Consider the following 25,138-nt stretch of genomic DNA (forward strand, 5'->3'; position numbering starts at 1 on the left):
CCATGACTAAGAGAAAACAATTTCAACAAAGAAAAAGGCACACGTGAAAGACCTACAACAAACATCATGTACAATAATGAAAGACCAAGAACTCTGGCTGAGATCTAGGAGAAGGCCAGGATGCCTCTTGTTACCACTCCTCTTCACGATCACTCTGGAAGTTCTAGCCGGAGCTACTTAACAAGAAAAAATAAATCAAAGGCATTGAAGTTGGGAAAAAAGTGCCTGTTCACAAATGGCACAATAGTGTAACTATAGTTATGAATAGTCTATACATATTTTCAAGAAATCTGGTAAAACTGTGGTGGTTTGAATGAGAATGGCTCTCCTATAGGCTCATGAAACTTGGACTCAGTTGATGGGAATCTTTGGGAAGGACCAGGAGGTGTGACCTTGTTGGAAGACATGTGTCATGGCAGTAGGGTGTGTCCTTCCCCAACCCTTGAATAAGCTAAACAAACCCAGATGGTTTTACAACTTGGCTGGAGTTGGTGCCTGGCATTTGCAATTTTCTACAGAGCCTTGAGGAGCTGACCACCTGCTGAGCTTGTTTTGCAATTCAATCTAGCTGAAACAAAGGGATGGGTCTGTGGGCTTTGCATATATAAACACAGAGCTGAAAATTAAACTTTGAGCCTTGATCAGAAACCTTTGCCTTGGCTTCATTCTTCTCTCACCTGCCCATCCCTTTTCATTCTCAGCCTCCCTTTCAGGTATACCCAGTTCTCCATGGCTGCTGGATGGCTACAGTAGGGTTTTGATGTTTCAAAAGCCCCTGTCATTCCCATTTAATTCTATCTGCCTTGCTTGTGGACCAAGATGGGAACTCTCAGCTTCTGCTCCAGCACCATGCCTGCTTGCCTGCTACCGTGATCCCTGCTGTGATGGTCATGGATTCTCACCTCTGTAATTATAAGTCCAGAATAAGCTTACTTCTATTACTTGCCTTGGTCATGGTATCTTATCATAGCAAGAAAAGTTACTAAGACAAAATGAATAAATGAACCCAACAAAGTTACAATAGTTAAAATTAGATATTCTGCAAAAGAATATACAGATTCAGGGCATACAAATGTCAGTAGCCTTTCTATACATTGATAGCAAACACTTTGCGAAAGAAATCAGTATCTAGGCCTAAGAAGGAAGTGAGCTGCATCCGAGCCCTGACTCAGATGCTGGGTAGTATATAATCTGTGGAGAACTTCTGAGACAGTTAGTCAGTTTTTCCCTCTCCTCTCCTCTCCTCTCCTCTCCTCTCCTCTCCTCTCCTNCTCCTCTCCTCTCCTCTCCTCTCCTCTCCTCTCCCCTCCTCTCCTCTCCCCTCCTCCTTTCCCTTCTCTCCTCTTCCCTCCTCCCCTCCCCTCCCTTTCTAGCCCCCTCCCTTCTGTATGTTTATGAAGTATATGCACACATGTGTATATATGACATTCCAGAGTAGGTGTTCAGCTCTATCATCCTCAACTTACTCCTCTGAGATTGTCTTTCATTGAACCTGAGGATAGGAGACTGGCAGTCAGCAAGCCACAAAGAGCCTCCTCTCTCTGCCCAGTATAGTGCTGGTGTTACAACTGTGCCCACAGCCAAACCCAGCTTTTTAGATAAATGCTGGGATACAAACTCAGATTTTAATGCTGTGCAAGAAGTGCTGTTACACTCACCATCTCCTAAAGCCAGTTTCTTCATTTTAAAAATTGGTATCTATTCATAGTTCCAAATTGTAAATAATTTAAATGCCAATTATCTCATGTAGGGGAAGACAAAAGCTGGTCTGTTCACACATTAGAAAAATTTTTTTTCAGTAATCAAAAGGAATTATCTATCAACAGACACTGTAAAATTAAAACAAAAAGCCATATACAAGAGATCATTAGATATAAGCTATATGATTCCATGTATATGAAATATCTAGGAAAGGCACATTTAGAGCTAGAAATTAAATTGTTGACTGTGTATGCTTAAGAGTAGAAATGGGAGCTAGGTGTAAATAGATATGAGGAAGTAAAAATGATCTAAAGCAGGTCACTGTGTGCTGATGAAGTAAACAATCCACCAATGGAACATTACAATACTAAACATATATACACCAAATACCGACACACCCAAGTTCATAAAATAAATATTATTAAATATAAAGTCACAGATGAACTCCAACACAGAAATAGCGGGTGATGCTAATGCTCTACACTCATCAACTAACTGGTCATCCCAGCAATGAAGCATTTGGATTAAACGATGTCATAGACCAAGTAAGCCTAGCAGATACATACAGACTGTTATATGCAAACACTGTAGAATACACAGTTTTCTCTGCAGCCGATAGAGCTTTCTCTAAACTAGATCATTGGGGCATAGAACAAATGTTAGTAAATATAGGAAGTGAAATGATTTCTTATATTCTGATAATAATGGAATAAAACTATAAATCAACAGCAAGAGAAATTATAGAATATCATTATCCCTGAGAGACTGAACATTAGTGAATGATTAATGGAAGAAATCAAGAAGGAAATTAAAATATTTTCTAGAACTTAATGAAAATGAAGACATAGCAATGCCAAAGCCTACAGGAGATGATGAAAGCAATCCTAAGAGGGATATTTATAGCTCTAAGTGTCTACATTAATCTCAATAGATGCGGATAAAGCTTTTAACAAAATCCAACATCTCTTCATTATAAAAGTCCTGAAGAAACTGGGAGTTGAAGGAATATGTATGAGCATAATAAAGGCTATACATGGCAAATCTGTAGCTAACAGTATACCAAGCGGGGAAAAACTAAAATTAGGAACAAAACAAGGCTATTCCCCTTCCACAGTTTAGTCAATATAGTACTGAAGTCTTAGCTAGAACAACAGAATTGAGAAGAAAAGCTAAGAAACACAAATAGGACAGAAAGAGGCCAAAGCACCTGTTTCCAAAGGATATAAGTCTGTATAGAAGACCTTGACAACTGCACCAGAAAATTCTTCGAAAGGATATGTACTTTCAGCCAAGGAGCAGGATTTAAAATTAACATACAAACACCAGTAGCCTTTCTATATGCTGATAACAAACACACTGAGAAAGAAATCAGGAGAAAACTTCCCTCACAATTTCCAAGGGGAAAAACCTTATAATAAGTCTAACCAAGAAAAAGAAAGATCCCTTTAATGAAACTCTTAAACACTTGGGAGAAACTGAAGCAGACACTAGATGATGAGAAGACATCCTATCCTTACGGATCGTAGGAATTACTTTTATGACAATGGCTGTCCTACCAAAAGAAATCTACACAGGCTCCATGTAAGCCAATTAAGTTTACAGTGCTATTCTTCAAACAAATAAAATAAAATAAAATAAAATTCATTAGAAGCACAAAAGACATTTGAAGGGAAGGATAGAGGTATTACATACATTATATTACAGAAATATAGTAATGAGAACAGATATACACATCAATGAGACAGAAGAGAAGATACTGGTGTAAAATCACACAGAGAATGATTCCTCCTCATTCTTTTTACAAAGATGGCACACACACACACACACACACATACACACACACATAGACACACACATAGACACGGAAAGGGAAGGGAAGGGAAGGGGAGGGAAGGGAAGGGAAGGGAAGGGAAGGGAAGGGAAGGGAAGGGAAGGACATTGTGAAGAAAAGACAGCCTCTTTAAGAGATGCTACTGGGAAAAATAAATGGATAATCATACTGTCTTAGTTAGGGTTTTACTACTGTAAACAGACACCATGACCAAGGCAAGTCTTATAAAGGACAACATTTAATTAGGGCTGGTTTATAGGTTCAGAGATTCAGTCCATTATCATCAAGGCAGGAGCATGGCAACACTCAGGCAGGCATGGTGCAGGAGGAGCTGAGAGTTCTACATCTTCATCTGCAAACTGCTAGCAGAATGGGTGTCTTAAAGCCCACACCCACAGTGACACACCTAGTCCAACAGGGCCACACCTTCTACTAGTGCTACTCCCTGGGCCAAGCACATACAAACCATCAAACATGTAGAAGAATGAAATTAGATTCCTTTAATCCAATTTCAAAAAGTCAACTCTACATGGACCAAAGACATTGACATATGACCTGAAACTCCCAAATTTTTACAAGAAAAAGAAAAAATACTTCAAGATATACTATAGGCAACAACTTTCTGAATAGGACTCAAATCAGCCAGGAAATAAGGCCAATAATGGGTAAGTGGGACTTGATGATATTTAAAAGATTACAGAAAGGAAAACAGTTACACAAGTAAGGAAACAATCTACAGAACTGGAGAAATTCTTTGATCATTAAACATCTGATATAAGAATAATATCTAGGAAATATAAAGAATTTTTAAACCAAAATACAGAGTCAGATTGCCCAATAGATGGGCTAACAAAAGGATCATACAACAGTTCTCAAAACATGAAGTGCAAACAGCATAACACACACACACACATTCAACCTCATTGCTGTTTTGAGGAATGCAAATCAAAATTGCAGGGAGATCCATTTACTCACAGCCACAATGCCTGAAAAAGGCATGCTGATAAATCCATGCACTAAAGAAAACTCATGAATTGCTGGGGAACATAATCAAGACCAGTTAAACCAATATGGAAACCAGTTAAAGGTTTCTTTAAAAAAAAAAAAAAAAGTCTAAAAATAGCTCCTCATTTTCTCCAGCATCGTGCAGTCTACACCTGATTCCGAATCTCACCTTGTCTTCTCACAAGACTTTCAGAATCAAGTGATTCCTGGACCAAAAACAAGAGTAAAAATCGTCCTTCTCCTCAATGGATTCAGATGAAAACTGGTAACAAAATCAGGTACAACTCCAAGAGAAGACAGCATAGGAGAACGAAGCTGGGTCTGTAAGGATTCACACAGTGGCAACACTGAAGGTTTAAACTGAATTATCGTCATCAATCAGTTCTACCAGATGCAGTTTAACATTTTTAACCTGAAGACTTGCTCAAGTCTAAATTGGAGGTGGTGTTTGTCCAGTAATAAAATGTAGAACCTTTCAAAAAAAAAAGTCTAAAAATAGATTTTCCCCACGACGAATGTATAGCACAATTTAGTATTTACTGAAAAGACTCAAACCCCACATGTCACAGAGATGTTTGTACTTCAGTGCCTATTGTAGCAGTATTTACAATATCTAACTACGGAACCAACCCAGGTAATGAACAACAGAAGATGGGTAAGCAGAATGCAGTATCTGTTTATAATACTGCTCTAATATAATGCCACTATAGTGTAATACTACTTTAAGATGTAGAGTGGAATCTTTTTTCCATAAAGAATGCAATCATGCCATTTGCAGGTGAATGGTTGAACCTGGGAATAATCACATTAAAAGAATTAAGCCAGTTGTGGGGAGAAAAGCACAGTTTGTCTCACTTGTAGTTCCTGGATTTTTATATAGTTACATGAGATATGTATTATATAAACTGAAAGTGAAAGTGGTAATGAAAAAGGAGAATGAAAAGGAGGGGAGGAATAAGGAAAAGGAAGGTAGGGAGACCTGGATGAGAAGATCTTTAGCATGCAGTATATACTTGCAAAGTAATTTTAAACTTTGTACTATGTTTTATTTATTTAAGGATGGTGTCCTAGCGCATACAGAGGTCAGGGGACAACTTTAGGGAGATGACTCTTTTCTTCTTCCTTGTGGGTCCTGGGAATTGAACTCAGGGTATCAGGCTTGGTAGCTTGTGGGGCACGGGACGTGGAGAAATAATGGGGGTGGGAGAAATGATTCTGCCAGAGTTCTGGGGCTCTGGGTGGGCAGACGCTGGGACTGCCGCACGCTCTTCACATGGGCGTCTGACTGTGGGAAGCCACGGAACCCCAGTTCTCGGGTGTGGAGAGGGAGCAGTCTGGGGTCCCTGGGCTTCACAGAGTCCAGGGACAACAGGTTCTAGATAGCTCTTGGGCTTTGCATGAAGACACCACAGGAGAGCTGAGAATGGGTGGGGCCCCGGGCATGGCTTGGTCTACCTTGAGGGAGAAGGAGCAGGGGGAGAAGGCACTGGGTGGTTCCCAAGCAGGGTAGAGAGTCTGGTTAGCTCAGTCTGCTAGCTCAGTGGTGGTTAGGGTTGGCTGTGGGCTGTAGCTAGAGTGCAGGAAGGCCTCCCATGGAGAGATTAGACAGGGCTCTTTAGGAGAAGGCCTATTCCATTGTTCTAGCACTGTGGGACTTGATGAGCAGAGATGGTCCATGGTTTTAGAGCTTTATTGTAGAAAACAGAGAGAGAAAAGATAGAGAAGTAGAGGCTGGCCATGACAATATGGAGAGGAGAAAAGAGGGGAGAAGGAGGAGGGCAAAAGGTGAGAATAAGAGCAAGAGAAAGAGGAGAGACAAGAGAGAGAGGAGGGGCCAAGCAGCCCTTTTTATAGTGGGCTGGGCTACCTTACAATTGCAGTGTAACTGTGGGGAGGAGCATATCTGGCTATTGTCAGGTAACTGTGAGGGTGGAGTCTGGACACCTACATGACTGATGGCCACAGAATGATGGAGTTTAGGGCTCGTGGTGTCAGGCATTTGTGTCTGGGGGTGTAGCTCACTGTCCTGTTCCTTGTAAAATTTTCTACTGGGTCTCCGGAGTAAGCCTCACTTGACCAGAACACAGACTGCCTTTCACAGTCCCACAGTGGCCGGCACCTGTACCTGTTCTGCAATCTTACCAGTCCAAGGAAATCTTTTAAAATATAAGATAAAATGCTCTAAACCTGTTCTAAATGATTACCTGACTTGGTAAAGTTATGAGATATCACTAGATTAGACACTTGAACTGGATTAATCCTATAATATACATTAGACTAGAGAAATACAAATTACTCTGAGATTTCATAATGTCCTGGTCAGAATGGTTTAGGTCAAGAAAAAAACAAAACAAAACAAAACACACCATTGGTGAGGATGCAGAGTAAGAGGAACACTTATTCACTGTTGGTGGGGTTGCAAATTGGTGCAGCCACTATGAAAATTGGTATTCAGAATTCCCAAATATTTAAAAGTAGATCTATCTACCAGTCTACTATGTGACCCATTTCAGTCATTCCTTAGCATCTGCCCAAGGGACTTGATATCACATTCCATAGACACTTGCTCAGCCATCTTCGTTGCTACCTTTCTATTCACAACACCTAAAAATGGAAACAACCTCAGTGAAAAATGGAATTTGCAAGTAAATAAAGGAAGCTGATAAGTATTGTAATAAGTGAGGTAACCCAGGCCCAGAAACATAAAGGCAGCGTGTTTTCTCTTGTTCCAGCCTTTGGATTTGAGTATAAAACTGGAAGTATCCAAGGAAGCCAGGGAAAAGGGATCTTGAAGAAAGGGGGTAAAGGAAACCTAGAGAGGGCTGGTAGGAGACAGGCACTGTGCAGGGGTCATGGGGATAAAGGAGACCTTTAAAGGTGTGGGGAAGGGAGCTACAGAGGGGTAGAGAAGAAGAAACAAGTGACACTAAAGATGTTTGAAAGCTATAGAGAGACATTATTTTAGAAGCTTACTTAAATACATGTGTGTTCATATTCATACATGTACACATATGTATGTGCATATTCAGACACGCCTATACATATACATAAATGCATATGTACATACATACATATATGCATACATGGCACATGGAGTTTTTGGTGCTCTCTGTAAGGCTCAGTCACTAACCAAAATCTCACTACCAGACCTGGGAAATCTTCCTTTGAATTGAAGATTGGAAGAATACAAGAGTCTCCTAAAACAGTATTTCTTAACCATTTGGGAGCCAAATGACCTTTTCACAGGGGTTGCCCAAGACCATCAGAAAGCACAGATATTTACATAATGATCCATAACAGTAGCAAAATTACAGTTATGATGTAGCAATGTGAATAATTTTATGGTTGGAGGTCACCACAACATGAAGAATTGTACTAAGGGGTTGCAACATTAGAAAGGTTGAGAACCACTGGGCTAAAACACTATAAGCCATTATCATTGCCCTTCGTTGCTTTCCAAACCTTGGAGGTAAGGCCACACTGCTGAAGACACCACATCCTTTGGAAACAGGACTTGGAGGAATTGAGCTAGAACTGACCCGGGAAGCTTGTCACTGAGAACTGGTTCACATCGAGTAGAAGGTTTATGTAAGCTGCCAAGGGAGAGGAAGAACAGAAGTCCTTCCCAGCTGTGAAGCCTATGAACCACGACAATGACTGGATTGGCAAGATATCCCCAGTGGTGCAGCAGTGATACTTTGATCTCAGGGTTAATCAACAGCTGTGACTAAAGGCTCACTCAGTCGGAGGAACTAGCCATGTATCTGTAGATGAAGAGGCCATAGATCCGTGTCTCGGTTAGGGTTTTACTGCTGTGAACAGATACCATGGCTTTATAAGATAATTCTTATAAAGGACAACATTTAATTGGGGCTGGCTTACAGGTTCAGAGGTTTAGTCCAGTATCATAAAGATGGGAGTGTGGCAGCATCCAGGCATGCATGGGACTGGAGGGGCTGAGAGTTCTACATCTTCATCCAAAGGCAGACAGAAGACTGACTCCCATGTGGTTAGGAGGAAGGTCTCATTGCCCATCCCCATAGTGACACACTTCCTCCAACAAAGCCACACCTACTGCAACAAGGCCACACCTCCTAATAGTGCCACTCCCTGGGCCAAGCATATTCCAACCACCACAACCTGGGAGCAGAACCTATTGCCAGGTTCTTAAACCAATATAATTTCTAACTGTATTTTAAATAGTTATCCTGATACCCACAGGTAAGTGTAGCTGTCACCCCTCATCAAAGAAGCCTCCTTTTGCAGCAGATAGAGACTGTTACAGAAATGTACAAATGGTCAAAATGTGGGGAATAAACAGGGTGGGGCAGAGGAGGGGAGGACAACTCCAACTGATACATCAGCAATACAACCCCTACACTGAAGGCTCAGGGAAACACAGCAGAAGATGGGACAGAATGGTTGTGAAGTCCAGATGCTTAGAATGGCTGCTGCTATATATTGTCCCCTAGACATGACTGGGAAAATGTCTCCATGAAATCGTAACAATATGGTTACCTGACCAAGGCTGTCACGACAGCACCAGTTGACATGCCAGTGTGTACAAAGGAAATCGCATGTAGCCTTACTGAGAGATGAACAGCTACTTGTGGTCAACAGCAGCTGAGAGATACACACTTTCTCCATTATGAATTCTGTATTGGATGTCCAGTCCCAACCGTGCAGCCCCAGGCAAGTGTATATACAAGGAATCATAAATATATGACTCTGCAGGTTCTATATACATGTATATATGTGCAACAAAAATAACTTAAGAAGAGATTATGAATTCAAGAAAGATGGGGACACAAAAGGATCTGGGGAAGGGAGGGGCAGAAGTCATATAGATGAGGTGCTCATGTACAAACTTCTCAAAATATTTTAGAAAATTCATTTTTTAAAATACTGTGGGTTCTTTTTTCAAGAAGGTAGCCCAAATCACCTACTTATAACAGTCTGCTTTAAAAATAAATAAATAAGGGGCAGTGTTCATGGCACAGGTGAGAAAGATACAGGACATCCTGAGGTTAATGGGTGAGGAGGAGATTTATAGATTTCTCAGGGTCTGGCACATGCAGACACACAAGCAGCTGCTTGTTTACAGTAATAGCCAAATACTGGCTTTTGTAAACATGAAAGGAATGCAGTGTAAGATTTTTTCTATGTATTTGCATTTAATATAAACCTGACTATTGTGTATAAGTTCCGTTTCTTGCTTTTACTCTGCTAATCGCAGTATGAATTTTTCTTAAGCATTCTATGGTGGCACTGAGAACATTACACAGACGAACGTCATTCAAACATTCATACTTAGGTTTTCTATTTTGTTTCATAAGTCATTGTAATAACTTTATTCATAACTCCTAAGATAATGATACTAATGAGATTGATTTAGAAACTCTGAATGGATGATGGGTGTTGCTGATGTGGGTCCCGAGTTTCAGGCCTGAAACTATCATGTGTGCTGTCATCAACCCCACAACGGCACTGATCAGTGTTGATTTCCTCCCTTCATTTAGTCAGTCACTTTTGTGGTTCTGTGGAGGATCAAACCCCGCGGGCCTCTTGCATGCTAGGCAAGCACTCTATCCCTGAGCTGTACCCCAACCTTATTCGACAAGAACACTTTTCAAGGGATACCTTCTTTAAATTGAAATCTTACTGGCTCCTCGTTGTTGCACCTCGGTACTAAATCTACCACGGTCAGGACAGCTTTTCTTACCTTGGTGCAAAATGGAGGATTCCTTTTTCTTAGCGGGGGGGCTTCCTCTTTTTTGCCTGTTCTGAGAAGCCTTACCCCTCCCCCACCCCGCTACCTTCCTGCCCCCCGCCCCCCTCCCCCAATCTTCTACCTGAGGAACATCCTTTGCAAAGTTACAGGTTCAACTTCCTGGATTATCTTTCCATGCAAATAAGGTATCCCCAGAACCTTAAGTCAAACCTCATCAAGGGAGCTGTTTTATTGAATAATTTCTAAGAGAGCGCTGGGCGGTGGTGGCGCATGCCTTTAATCCCAGCACTTGGGAGGCAGAAGCAGGTGGATTTCTGGGTTCGAGGCCAGCCTGGTCTACAGAGTGAGTTCCAGGACAGCCAGGGCTACACAGAGAACCCTGTCTCGGGGAAATAATAATAATAATTTCTTTTCTTTTTTTTTTTTTTGTTTTTTGGAAGCAGGTTTGTAGAAGCTACAGGGAGGGACATAGGTGGGTGTTTTAAGAGGGAAACAAAGGCTCCACATTGCTTTATAACTTAGTCAAAGTGCATGTCTCTGACCGTAACTGATATCTGTACAAGTCACAATCTTGCTGTCAGCTTAACACCCGTTCTGAAATAGCAGCCCCAAAGACCCAAAGTTCAACAAGCCCCTGAACCTCCGAGCTGACTGAGGATTAAATGGGAATCCAAGACTTGTGAACATAGTGCCCTTCAAGTAGGCTTTTCTCAAACTACAAAGGACAAGTTACAGTACAGATCTCCCAGATCACTAAGCAAGTTAACAGGAATTTTGTTCTTATCCCAAATCAAGCTTAGAGTAGAGGACATCATAAACACTGCAGTTTGACAAGAGTCATAAGCCAGGGTCATTAGCACCAGGCAATACAACCAGACATACGTTTATCTGGACTGGTCCAGACTGTTTGTAAGAATCCCACATCCTAGACCTAAGCTTCCTGAAAACTACATCTTTGTAACTCTAAAATCATAAATTTTACAATAATTCTAAAAATTATTTCTTAGCACTGAGGGAATACACACACACACACACACACACACACACATACAGAGAGAGAGAGAGAGTATCCATAAATAAGCAACTGCTAAAATAATGGGAAAAAAAAACCCTATTCTTCAAAAATGATACTAGCTATGTGACTGGTAAAAATTACTTTAGTTCCGTATCTCATCAATCAAATAAATATTTTACACCTTTACCCAAGTTCTACACAACAGTTAAAAAACAAAACTGTAGAAAACAAAACAAGACAAACTATAAGTCACCAAGACCATCGATAAATATTCAGATATTCTAGGCAAGTAAGATGGCTCAGGGTGTAAAGATGCTTTCTATCAGGCCTGAGAACCTGTGTTGTTAGACCTCTAGGGCCAACGCTATGGGTAAGAATGAACTGCCAAAGTTGTCCTCTGACCGTTACATGGGTACCCACACATACAAATAAGAAAATAAATATTTAAAGTTTTTTTTAAATTTATATTCCTTCATTTTTAGGGCAAAGAAATTAAATTTATATCTAGGGCCTTTATTCTGTATAGATTCCATTTAGCCAGGAAAAGGTAAGCCTTGTAAGCAACTAGTAAAATTATTACTGTTTCTTTTTAAGACACTGTGGTTGAGTTCTTGAGTGCTGTTGTTGCCACTGTTACTGTAGTTTTGCTTCTGTTTTTCAGTGGGGTAGGTTTTATGCAGGAAAACAGAGTCTGTGGAGCCCATTGAATCACAATGCCATACCTGCCATCATGTTTGAGCTTCAGTTCCACCACGTGAGCATAAGCAGGAACTTTGACTGTTTCAAAGAGAAGGAAGCACAAACACCGATTCCTCCTAATGATGAGGTCATGCAGTGTATGAGATAAAGTCCAGTGAGTCTGAGCCCAAGTTTTTGGGTCTCCAGGGCGACCTGGAGGAACACTGTAGGAATCAGACACCCTGAAATGTGTTCTCAATCCTCAAGAGGAAACCTGAACGATAGAAGGTGTAGTGACTCCTCAAATCCTTCCTTTACTCATCTGTAAAAGGAAAATAAAGTCCCCTCTTGGCCCCAGGGCTGTGCTGGCACTGATTAATCATTAAGACTGAACTCATTAAGTGCTGAACTCCAGTCTAAGCAGAGAATGAAGTGTGTGCCGGTGAACTTTGAACCCATCAGAGGCACAAGGGAAGAGTGAAGACTTATTTCCTAATATCTTTACTCACCAGTATTTCTTGTTTGGTTTTGAATATAAGACTTATTTCTTGAAACCCTAGTCTGTTCCTGAGTTTCTTTGCTGGGTTCCAGGTCTAGATTCTTTCTAGATCCAGGTTTGACAATCAAGGGACATGGGAAGATCATGGCAGGTTTGTATGTTCATGGAGTACCTTGTGATTCTGTAGTTGGAAGCATCCTCTGGAGAACCCACATGTTTGGCTGCTATAAAGTTCTTCATGGCTCTGGGGCTCCAACACTCTCAGGGCCTGGAGAACCGGACCTTGGCATAGAGTTAGCAGCCTGTATCATTGGTTGTTGGTGTCTCATTCTCCTTTGTTTCTTTCAACATGTCCCTTGCAGGAGAAATTCAAGGGTTGTTTGTTTGTTTGTTTGTTTGAAGGGATGGTATTATAACGGTAAGAACAGGAAATTATTTAATAATTCATAGAACATTACATGTTGAGTTCTACAACTGTGTTATGCATTTTGTCATCTCTTAATCTCACAGATCAGGGTCTTCTCTCTTTCCCCAGCTTTAATAACATTTAACGATCCCTGTACTAGTGACTTGCCTTGTTGCTGAGACAAAAATGCCCGACAGAAGCAACTTGAGGCTCTCCGTCTGAGGATACAGTCCGTCTATCACGGCAGGGAAGGATGGTAGCAGGGAACTTAGGGCAGCTGTCACATTATAGGTCACAAAACAGAGAACTGCTGATCCTCAGCTAACTTCCTCCTCCCCATTCAGTCTGGTATTCAGTCAGGATCTGTCCTCCCACCTCCATAACCTAATCAAGCAATTAACACTCACAGACATGCCCAGAAGTCTGTTTCCATAGTGACTTTATTTATTATGTGTGAGTGTGTGGGTGCACACGCACCCAGAGGACAACTTTCAGGATTCAGTTCTCTGTCTCAACCAAGAAACCTTATCCTCTGGACTCTTATCCTATCAAGATGGTCACAATTAACTGTCAGAATCCCTAACTTTTGGATTCTTTGGGGTAGAAGTTAGGGTGCTTCACATATCCTCCCAAGGGGTTTTACAACTAACAATAAATTAGGCAATTTGTGCAAGACAACCAGTATAATAAAGAACATAGTTGACCCAGAGGCCTCAGCTTCCAGGACTCTTCCTCAAGCGTTTCTTCAGATTCAGTTCCTTTTGTACTTTCAAAAGACATTAATTCCTATTTTGTCAGCCTGTGGCAAGACCTCAGGGCATATCCTTTCTGAAAAAGAAAAACCTCCTGAAGAGAGCTGCTGGCAAATGTTCTTACATAAGCCAGGAGTTAGCATCCTTTTCCAGTAAAGGTTCCAGGGGTAAGTATTCCTATCTCTGTAGGTCGATGACCTCTGTTGCTGACCGTTCTTCAACGGTGTTGCCACAGTGGGAAAGCAGTGCAACAGCAGCAGGACATACACAAATACGCCACATTCCTACTGTTTTAGTCAGGGTTCTGTTCCTACACAAAACATCACATCCAAGAAGCAAGTTGGGGAGGAAAGGGTTTATTCAGCTTACACTTCCACATTGCTGCTCATCACCAAAGGAAGTCAGGACTGGAACTCAAGCAGGTCAGGAAGCAGGAGCTGATGCAGAGGCCATGGAGGGATGTTACTTACTGGTTTGCTTCCCCTGGCTTGCTCAGCTTGCTTTCTTATAGAACCCAAGACTACCAACCCAGGGATGGCACCACCCACAAGGTGCCCTCCCTGCTTGATCACTAATTGAGAAAATGCCTTACAGCTGGATCTCATGGAGGCATTTCCTCACTTGAAGCTCCTTTCTCTGTGATAATTCCAGCTTATGTCAAGTTAACACAAAACCAGCCAGTACACCTACCAAACAGGCTTGGTTTGTCCCTGTTACGTTCCCCCCATCTCTGACCTAGGCAGTGGTGCTATTAGGACCAATCACTCTCCTACAAAATGCTTTCGAAAACATTAGCGAAAAATGTTCAGTCCTGAGTCTTAGTCACACAGGGAGGTAAAAGATCCTTCAAAATATATCCATCCTGGTATTTCCTAAAGGCCACTCCACATTTACCGCACAAACATACACCACACATTTGACAGAAGTGTCACGAACTCATGAAAGTTTAATGTAGTGTTAGCCATTCGTGTACACTCGAGGAAGCAGATAAAGTCTTGAATCTGCTGTCTGAAGCAAAAGTATATGGTGGAGTTTATAAGATAAGGAGCTGATGAGGGTTGGGCTTAAAAGGAGGTTGAGATGTGACACTTTTTGTCTAAGAGTAAACTATATAACTGATACATAACAATAAACACATAACTGACATTTATCCCAATAACTCCTTTTATCTTAATCATAGTACAAGGAGTTTATCTTGCCTAAAAGAGATAACAAGGCTCATTTCAAAAAATCATCTTAAAGATGAAAGACTGTTGCCTTTTTCCTAGTTTCCAGCAAAGGTCTTTCCAAAATGCCGGTTTTCTGTAAGTGCTGGTTATTGGCTGAGAGATGCTAAGCTTGCTTTGCTGTGGTCTCCTGCTTGTTGCCAGCTAACTAACTGTCACCCTGAGTCAAACCAGAACACAGATGGTGCACTCAGATTAAAGTCATTCGGAGGGGTCAGCAGAGTTTTGGGGAATCTCTGGGGAGTAGAACCTTAAGATGAGGGTGGGAAAGTAGGGGGTTAAAATGGGTGGTGGTAGTGAAATTGTGTCTTTTGTAGGCCCCCAAAATACAATGCTGGGCCCAGTAGTCATAGGATACAGACAGTCTCGGAGGAAGCAGTAGTCTTCGGTCATGGGTCAGGTAGGACCTGACAGTTGTCAACTTAATGCTTGGTTCTGTCTATAGCTGGGAAGTCAGCTTGCCAGGATCCCTGTCCCAGGACAATTTCAGTAAGAATTAGTGTGCAGAGGAACTCACTTGAGATTTGCAAGAAAGAACACGACTTTTTAAAGATCGTGTGGACTAGACACTGTGATGGACAGACAGACAGACAGACAGATGTAGATGAAGCTGGTGGGTTTTGCTATTTCTCTCTTTCCCTACTCTTTCTTCACCTCTTTTTTTTTTCAGGGTTCATGCCACTCAGCCTCCAGTCCAGCTTTAGGCACATGGGGATGGTGGTTTCTACCGACTTCATTCCAATCTCCTACCTATGTGTTTCACTCAACCACCAACCATACCAAACGCACCAACTTGCCTGTGAACTCTGCCTGACTCAGAACCCCTGGTGTCCCATGAACTAGCTGAAGACACGATCACTACTTCTCTAATCGTTTGACTCTGCTGGAAACCTTTCCAGGCTAGAGCTGCCCGCATTTTGGCTGAGGCAAGTTATCATCTTCTGTTTCGGTAGCTCCTCTCTCCTTGAATTTATTTTTATTTATTTACTTTGTTGACTAGCAGTCCTCTTCTGCTAACAGACCTCCAAGCGCTCAGCCTTGTAGGGAAGGAAGCAGAGGCTCTGATTCTACTCCACTCTATAGATCTTTCCATTTGCTAAGTAAAGAGACCTCTTAGTTCAGATCGTCCAGGTCAGCTACAGGGTGAGGCAGGGAGTTGGGGGGCAGAGAATTGGTTCAGGGTAATGGAGAGCCCAAAGAGAAAAGGAAGGGTCTCTGGCTGACCTAAGAAAACCAGAGGAATTGCAACTTCATGGGCTAGAGCGATGGCTCAGTACTTAAGCACACTTCCTGATCTTCCAGAGGACCAGAAGTCATCTCCCAGCACCTAGGTTAAGCATCTTACATCTGCCTATAACTTCAGCTCCAGGGGATCTGATCTCCTCTTCTGATCCCCACAAGCACCCGCATGTGGTAAGTAGGGCTCGACAGATGTGGAGTGTGATGCCTTCCTTGTAGTTGGTGTAAGAGCTGTGGATACCATGCTCTGCTCTCTTCCTCTGCCACAATATCTGTGGAAATGTGTGTTGGTACAGTAGAGCTCCCAGATGACAGCTCTCCAAAGAGCTGAAGACAGCCGCACTGTGTGATGGGCATAGCGTTCTTCTTCCCTTGATTCCCTCATATAGAGCTCTGGATGCAATGAGACCAGCAACTCCTACTTGCTCCTTCAACGTAAGGGAGGTAAGCAGTCTCTTGCCAGCTCTGGTTCTGTCTGGAACCTTACACGAACCCCTGTAATCTGCATCTCCTGAACTCTCCTCTCTCCTCTGTATATTATTCGTGCTCTCCATCAAGAAGCTGACTGACAGCATGTTTGCTGAGTGTGAAATGAGCCTAAGGAAAGAATAAGCTGGCTCCCACATGCATAAAATAATTCATCCAGGAAGTAAATATCAGCTTTCAAAGCAGTGTTCTAAGATCATCGTCTAAACAGCCACTCAAAGCACACAAAAGATCCTCTATTTCAGCACAATGGCCGTTCAGTGCTTACAGTGATCTCGTGTTTGCTTGTTCGATAGCCTTATGGAAATAGTTTGCTCCATTCTAATTGGTATTCTTTCCTTAAATATCCCCTTATGTGTTTACCTTTATGTGTGGAAGAATTAGTCACTAACACAAGCTAAGAATCGGGGCTGTAGGCTCTCCTTTAAAAGGAGCCAATCTACAGACTTCTCCCAGAAAGCTTGAGATTTGCCAGGCTTGTTGTTGAGTTACATATGCATGAGCCGAGGGACCCGAAAGATAGAAGTAAGGGTAAAGAAAGCAGAATGGCCAACGGCATGAAGAAAACCAACACCAGTGTATGCAACTCCCAATCTACTAGCTGATTCTTCCTGTCTGGATACAACCTTTAAGCCTCTCCTCCGGTGGGAGTGACTTAACTTCTGTAGCCCAGATTACATGTATTTATTGTAATTGTTTATAAGAGCTGCTTTGCTGTCATTTGCTCCTTTCTATTTCCTTTTAGCTTTTTAGTTCAATGACAATTTTTCAATATCCAAAAGAACGTTGCACTTCCTTTAAGTATCTTTAAGTTTCTGATCAAATTCGCCACAAATAAATTCTTGGCAGTGAGACGACATCATTCGGAAGGCTTTCGTGCACTAACAGTTTTAGGTAGATTTCCAATGTGCCCACTCATCGACTTGATTTCTTAACAGGAATGTAAAGGATCCCATTCTGTTCTTACCTGGCTGCTGGGTCAACAAGGCACGAACATTAGCTTTGATTTTATCCCTCATAGGAGATAAGTGGCGATTCATTAAAGTTTCCATTTCTTTTTTACAGTGAAAAAAATCCTTTTGTTTCAGATAGCTAGACTTCTTCATGTGATTGTCTACCTCGGTGACTTTCCTGTTTTGTGGGAGCTGAGGATCTGAAGACTTCAGGCTTGGACAGTGTCTTAGTCAGTGTTTTATTGCTATGGAGAGACGCTATGACTACAGCAATTCTTTTTTTTTTTTTTTAATTTTAAAGAAAGTATACTTCTTACACAAGACAATCCAAACTGATGCAAAATATTTATTCCACGTTAGTTATTTTATGCAGTAGTTTTAACCCTCAACAGACTCGTGGTAATCACATCTTTTAAATCTGTAAATAATGTTATCAAAATAAACTTAATCTTTGAAATCTCACAAAAATTCATATTTTACAATCCACCCTGAATATCAAGGCTGCAAGAATAACATTTCCTATATCCAAATATTTTACAGCTGTACTCCCCACCCCCCAAAAAAGGAGAAAAAAATAAAAAACAACCACATATGCTTGGTTAAGGGCTAAGTTACCCCAGCAGCCAAAAATAAAATAAGATATTCAAATTATTAGCATTAATTTAATACAATTATAACTTCAATAGTCACTTTGTCATTGACAATGATTGCTTGAGCACAGGGGTGAGTCCCCAAGGGCTGGTAGTGGAAGCTGTTGAGCAGAGCAGTATCGCCTCCCTGTATCTTTGTCCTGACAGCTCCTACTTGTGCACAGCCCCACAGGTACTGTGTGTGTGCTTAAAAAGAATCCCACCACACAAATGCCTATTAAGCAGGTAACAGGGAAGAAAACAAAAGCTAAGCAAGACAATTGCTCTCTCTTTGGGATATGATTATTTCCCTGGTGCTCGAAGTATCCAACAACCTAAGAAAAGGAAAAGAACACTTTATATTCTCTAAACACAAGGCTGCGCTCAGCGGCGCAGGTCACTGTGAGCATTTGTATTTCTACTTCCAGGCATCATCGTCTGCCGTCTCTCCGCTGCTTGTTTCCGAGTCTGGGTCCTCACACTCTGCAATGCAAGTGCTGTCTCCACAGGGAGAACAGCTGCAACTACGGCTTTGTATCTTTCCAAACCCATTTCTTCGTAGCTGCTCTGTTCTCACGTGGGATTCCTTGAGCTCATCCCATTGCTGTGAGTGGAAGGCAACTCTCATCATTTTCAGGGTATTCCTGCCATCCCATTGCTTTTAATAACCTGTGCTCTGCTTCCAGAGAGTGTGACAGAACCTCCCCTTCCTCTACCGTGGGTAGAGAAAGACCGCTCTGAAGACAACCTTGTTCTCCATTTTCCTTTGGTTCGGATGTGTGGCTGCCCTCCGATCTTAGCCCCTCTAGCTTGTCACAGTCTCTACTCTCTGAGCAGTCTCCATTTCGTTCATCCTTCGGAGTCTTCAGGAAGTCACTCGTCCTGACCGTGGCTCGTCGGGTCAGTTTGGTCAGGCGAGGGGAGCCGATCTCAATTGGAGGGTAGTACTGGAGGGACTCTCTTTGGGAGAGTGGAGGACTGCACCCGCAACCAGTACCACTGGTTTAGTAACAGAAATTGGATTGGTAAAAGCAGACTCCCGGCTTGAGCAAAGTGACCCAGATTTGTGTTCCATTCTGTTAGCTTTCCAGGCGTTGGGCTTAGAGGGAGGTGGTGCAGGCTTAGGAACCAAGTTCTTATAGACACTTGGGACCATTATTGACACTTGACTACAGCAATTCTTATCAAAGAGAACTTGCTTACATTCAGAGGTTTAGTTCGTTATTGTCACAGTGGGAAGCATGGCGGTATGGAGGCAGACTTGATGCTGTAGAGATAGCTCAGAGTTCTATATCCAGATAGGCAGCAGGGAAAGACAGAGATGCTGGGCCTGGCTTGAGCAATTGAAACCCTAAAGATCATCTTCAGTGACATACCTCCTCCAACAAGGCCACACCTCCTCCAACAAGGCCACACCTCCTCCAACAAGGCCACACCTCCTCCAACAAGGCCACACCTCCTCCAACAAGGCCACACCTCCTCCAACAAGGCCACACCTCCTCCAACAAGGCCACACCTCCTCCAACAAGGCCACACCTCCTCCAACAAGGCCAAACCTCCTAATCCCTGTTGAATATGGCTACCACTCCCTAATGACCAAGTATTCAAATCTATGAGCCAGTGGGGGCTATTTCTGTTCAAACCACTACACAGAGCCAACACTTTCTCTACTGAGCCATCTTCCCAGCCTCCAAACAAATATCATCACCTGCTGCAGTCTCCTAACTTCTAACACTTGGGCGTTTTGTTGGGCTAGGATCCTGACAGAAACTACTTCCTGTGATCTCTCTTACAAGCCCGTATCTCCCATACAATTTTACTCATCATAAATGTAGAAACAAGTGCCCCAGAGCATTGAGTAACACAATCAGGGAATCTGCATTATCATGATAATTCAATGTTAGAACTAATACCTATCTTTCCCCTAATCTTCGAGGAATTAGCTTCCTAGAGAGCCTGCACGTGTGCTATGACAGCCTAACATGAAAGGCTTACTGTAGACGGTGGTATGAAAAAACCCAAGCGCCAAGACGAGAAAACTCTAGGACACTGTGCATATCCCAGATCTTTTCAGCAGGACCAGGCTGAGGCTAGATGTCGCCTACAGCATCTCTGTACCCTCAGTCTTAGCTAACTGCAGCAACAACTTGAGTATGGCCCTAGCCAATCAGATTCAACTCTGTCTAGATAAAGCAGTATCTCGTCACGCCACACTCAGGATAAAGCAAATACCTAATGGTAACCAATTAGACTACTTTTGGAAGTCACTTCCTTCTCTGTTTATAAATCCTGCAAGGGGGAGCCCTCTGAACTCCCGGTTCTGAGTTTCTCGGGAGGAAGGAATCATCCACTCACCTTTTGCCTAAAACGTCTGATTTAATTTAGCTAACGTTTTAATTTCAGCAAGCTGAAACCTCACCTTGTTCTTACTTTTCTCCTCTGGGTGCTCCTGGAGAGGACTTCTTCAGTAAATTTCTTGTATAAGATTTCTGTTCTCAACCAATGTCCAGTCTATCCTAGCTGGCCTTTGGGACGTTTCAAGTTACAAGCCATCTGATGCCAGACTCTGCCTATGCAATTGGCAGAGAACACTTCAGTCCCATCAGCCAGGTTAACTGGGACATCATCAACACTTTAAACACCTTCCTCCAGCTTGTTAAACTGTAATTTTATGAGTCTTTCCGTAGAGATGTACTCACTATGTAGAGATACATCTAACTTTTCTATTGCAATTCATTTAGGGCTCTAAATATGTATTGTTTTTTTAGCTTCTGGTTTCATATGTTTATTATTTACAGGGCCAGTTGAATACTTGTAACACGATTAACCTAACACTATTTTCTAAATCTATCAATTTAGCAGCTTGAATCACTCTATCACATTTTAATCCATACATCATTCTTAAGTCTGTCTTCTGAATTTTATTTTGCACTGATTTTGTAAAGCTGTGACAGTTCCAAAAGTGGTGTCTTCTTATTGAAGTAATATGGGGTATTATTATATTATAGTAATATATTATACTACGTTACTCCATTTCTATTTTAGATAAAGTTCAGGCAATTAAAAAAGCTGAAGAATTCATTGTGTACTTCTGGTATGATTTTATGCATATTGTGCTTCTGTTTATATCTTGGGCATATTGTCTAGGATCTCATTATTCCATTGTTGAATATATAAGGCTTGGCCCCAGTCACTGAACCACTGTCCAAGACTCCCCCTTGAGCCCCCTTGCTTCTGATGCTCCGTCCCACCCTGACCCCACATTCTCCCTCATCCACAGGCCGTTTCCACCAAGGAAAAGGAATCCTAGTGTATGTCCACTATCCAGAACCTCCACTCTTCCCATCGCTTTCCTACTGGCACTAAGGATTATACTAGTATAAGAATTCAAGGGGAATGGCAGGAAGACCCTTACAACTGTCCAAGGGATTGCTGATGGTTATGATAAGAAGAAATGAGCGAATGTGTTTAAGAAGAAATTTGCCTGCAATGGTACTGTAATTGAGCATCCAGAATATGGAGAAGTAATTCAGCTACAGGGTGACCAGCGCAAGAACATATGCCAGCTCCTGATAGAGATGGACTGGCTCACCACGATCAGCTGAAGGTTCATGGGTTTAAGTGCTTGTGGCTCTCTGAAGCTTAAGTGAGGATTTCCTTGCAACGAGTAGAATTTCCCTTCTGTCCCTGTCACAAGTTTAAAAACCTCCAAGCTGGTATAATGTAATTATTTGGGGTCTTCTTTTAACTTGGACTAGTATAACTCCTTCATGAAATAAACTGAAAAGAGCCCTGAAAAAAAAAAAAAAAAAAAAAAAAAAAAAAAAAAAAAAAAAAAAAAAAAAAAAAAAAAAAAAAAAGGTTCTTCAAATACATTGCTCAGTTCCTCTTGCATTAAAACCATTTGGAAAAAAATGGCATGTTGCAATGTTGAAGAATTCCTTAAAAGCACTTATTCCCCCTTAGTTTATCTTAATACTTTTTATTATTTTCAGTAAAGTTGCAGTTTCAATATTCTTTATATCCTAAACATATCCTTAGATCTTATTCTTATTTACAGTTACTGGAACAACTGCTTTTTTCACGATTACTGTAATATGTAAAAGAGCTATTATTGCTTGAGATCTTAAGTCTGCTGTCCACGAAACTATTGTTAATAAACAATTTTCAATCAGGTTGTTCATTTAACTTAAACATTCCATAAATGTAGCCAGTGTGTTTCCAGGTGCTAAGTAAAATCTACAGGAAGTTTTGAGAGTAAGTCTAATAATCTCCTCATTAAGAGTCCCTGGGATCTCCAGCGAGGCATTGGAGACAGCAGTGTGAGCCTGACCTCAAACATTATGCACTTGTACTCGTGCCAGCTGGCTTCTGTTTGGATTGATCAATCAGTGAGAGCAGATGTTTAAGTTGTTATGTTTTGAACACCACCTGTATTTCCATCTACAGATTGACTCTCACTCAAATATGCAATGTACCATACTGTTCTCAGGTCCCAAGGGTATTTAATGAACCATCAAAAAAAAAAAAAAGAAAGAAAAAGAATGTTTTCTTTAAGAAGAGAACATTTAATAGATTGCTTGTGAGCTAGTGCTCCGCATGCATCATTTCATATGCACATCTTTCCTTTCCCTTGAGACTGTTTTCAAACCTGTATACTGTGTGCCCAGTTTTCAACTTAGAGTATGAAAATGGAGAGAGACAGGCGACAATTAGGGTACTGACTTTGTTAATGTTTTACTGCTCTGAACAGACACCATGGCCAAGGCACTCTTATAAGGACAACATTTAACTGGGGCTGGCTTACAGGTTCAGAGGTTCAGTCTATTATCATCCAGGCAGGCATGGTACAGGAGAAGCTGAGAGTTCTACATCTTCATCTGAAGGCTACTAGGAATGGACTCCGGGCAGCTAGGATGAGAATCTTAAAGCCCATGCCCACAGTAACACATTTCCTCCAACAAGGCCACACCTACTCCAACAACTTCAAATAGTGCCACTCCCTGGGCCAAGGATATACAAACCATCACAGGTACTGTGTGCTGGTAGAACACGGTGACATAAAGGCTTCTAAGAGGGCATCTAACCGAGTTCTAGAGCCTCAGAAAACTTTCAGGATATGAATTGGAAATTAAAATGAAAAGAGAAACTAGAGATACGATAAAGTTAGCAATAAAAGACAGTTTTCCTTCTTAGCATCGGATAAAGTCAAGCCAGAAAGGAGGGTAATAAGATTTCTGTTTCCTCAGTTTCCAGATTAATAATGGCCTTTGATCTTAGACGTTGTTAAGAATTTAGCTGGAGATATCTGGAAAGATGGCTCAGTGGTTAAAAACACACTGGCTGTTCCTGCGAAGGTTCCATTCCCAGAACCCTCATGGTAGTTTGCAACCATCTCTAGCTCTAATTCCAGGAGACCTGACACCCTCTTTTACCCCTCCTGGCACCAGACATGTGTGGTGTATAGACATAAATGCAGGCAAAATAGGCATATATATGAAATAACATAAAGGGTTTTTATAACGTAAGGCAGAAAAACAATTGATTGAATAAAACCTTTTAAAGAAAAAGGATTTCATTCTCAAGTTTAGCAAAACAATGCATCAGCCATAGCGATCCCAGAGGGGTGATTGATTATAAAGCAAAATCATATTAATACATAAATAAGCTAAAATATTAAAGCAGACTATTTGGAGTTTTTCTTCTCTTCTATTTACGTAGAGTCATGCCAATTTGAACTAGAAATTATTTCTTCTCAAAGCCCTGCTGGCTACCAAGTTCTTATTAGGTCCACAGGTCAGTCGGTAGTTCTGTTGTTGTCACAGAAACATGGACAGTCAATTCAGTTTCTAGATTATTCCATTCCCGACTCAACTTTTCACAGCTACTTCTGTATTTTAAATGTATTGCCTTTCTTGCCTCAAATCATGGTCCAATTATGACAACTACCTTCTTCATGCTTCCAGCAAAAAGGATAATTAAAACAGACCGCGGTGTAGAGATGGAGGAAAAAAAACCCTGGAAGTGTTTTGATGAGGTATGGCCCTTGTAGACTCATGTGTTTGAATGCTTGGCCATAGGGAGTGGCACTATTAGAAGGTGTGGCCTTGTGGGAGAAAGTGTGTCACTGTGGGGGCAAGCTTTGAAGTCATTGATGCTCAAGCTACACTCAGTGTGATACAAGTCTCTCCTTGGTGCTTGCGGATCCAGATCTCCAGCACCAGGTCTGCCATGCTTCTCACCATGATGACAATGGACTAAACCTCTGAAAGTGTAAACTGACCCCAATTGAATGTTTTCTTTTATATAGTTGCCATGGTCATGGTGTCTCGCCACAACAATGGAAATCCTAAGACAAAGGGGGAGTCATGGGAGTTGGAACAGACATTAAGAATCTAGCAGAACCTAACTGGGCAGTGGTGGCACATGGCTTTAATCCCAGCACTTGGAAGGGAGAGGCAGACAGATTTCTGAGTTTGAGGCCAGCCTGGTCTACAGAGTGAGTTTCAGGACAGCCAGGGCTACTCAGAGAAACCCTGTCTCAAAAAACCAATAATAATAATAATAATAATAATCTAGCAGAATGAAGCAAGGGCTTGAATATTATTGGTTACATTTCCACTTCTTCTTGTCTCTAAAGACTGACAAGCAGTTTTTTCTCCCAAATGACAACTGCTCCATCTATGACTCCATCTATGACTATATGTACAAGCCTTTGCTTTTGACTACCTACAATGTGCAAGTTTAACTCTCTGATCCCAACTTTTAAAGAATCCCAAGGAGAACCTATAAGGTGACATGAATCTTCCATAAATGCTACTTCTATTTCTTATGTGAACATGATGCTCTCTAAAAACCAAAACAGTTGGAGGGTGAAGAGGATAAGAAAGATGGATAGAAGCCGGGCAGTGGTGGCACACGCCTTTAATCCCAGCACTTGGGAGGCAGAGGCAGATGGATTTCTGAGTTTGAGGCCAGCCTGGTCTA

At 41.7% G+C, this 25,138-nt stretch overlaps 1 pseudogene; it reads right to left on the minus strand.

Annotated features, from left to right (window-relative positions):
- Window positions 1–18,569: 18,569 nt before the first annotated feature.
- Window positions 18,570–19,312, minus strand: LOC110308698 (annotated as a pseudogene).
- Between the last annotated feature and the right edge of the window lie 5,826 nt (window positions 19,313–25,138).

This window comes from Mus caroli, chromosome 13 (genome assembly GCF_900094665.2).
Source record: "Mus caroli chromosome 13, CAROLI_EIJ_v1.1, whole genome shotgun sequence".
Lineage (NCBI taxonomy): Eukaryota > Metazoa > Chordata > Mammalia > Rodentia > Muridae > Mus > Mus caroli.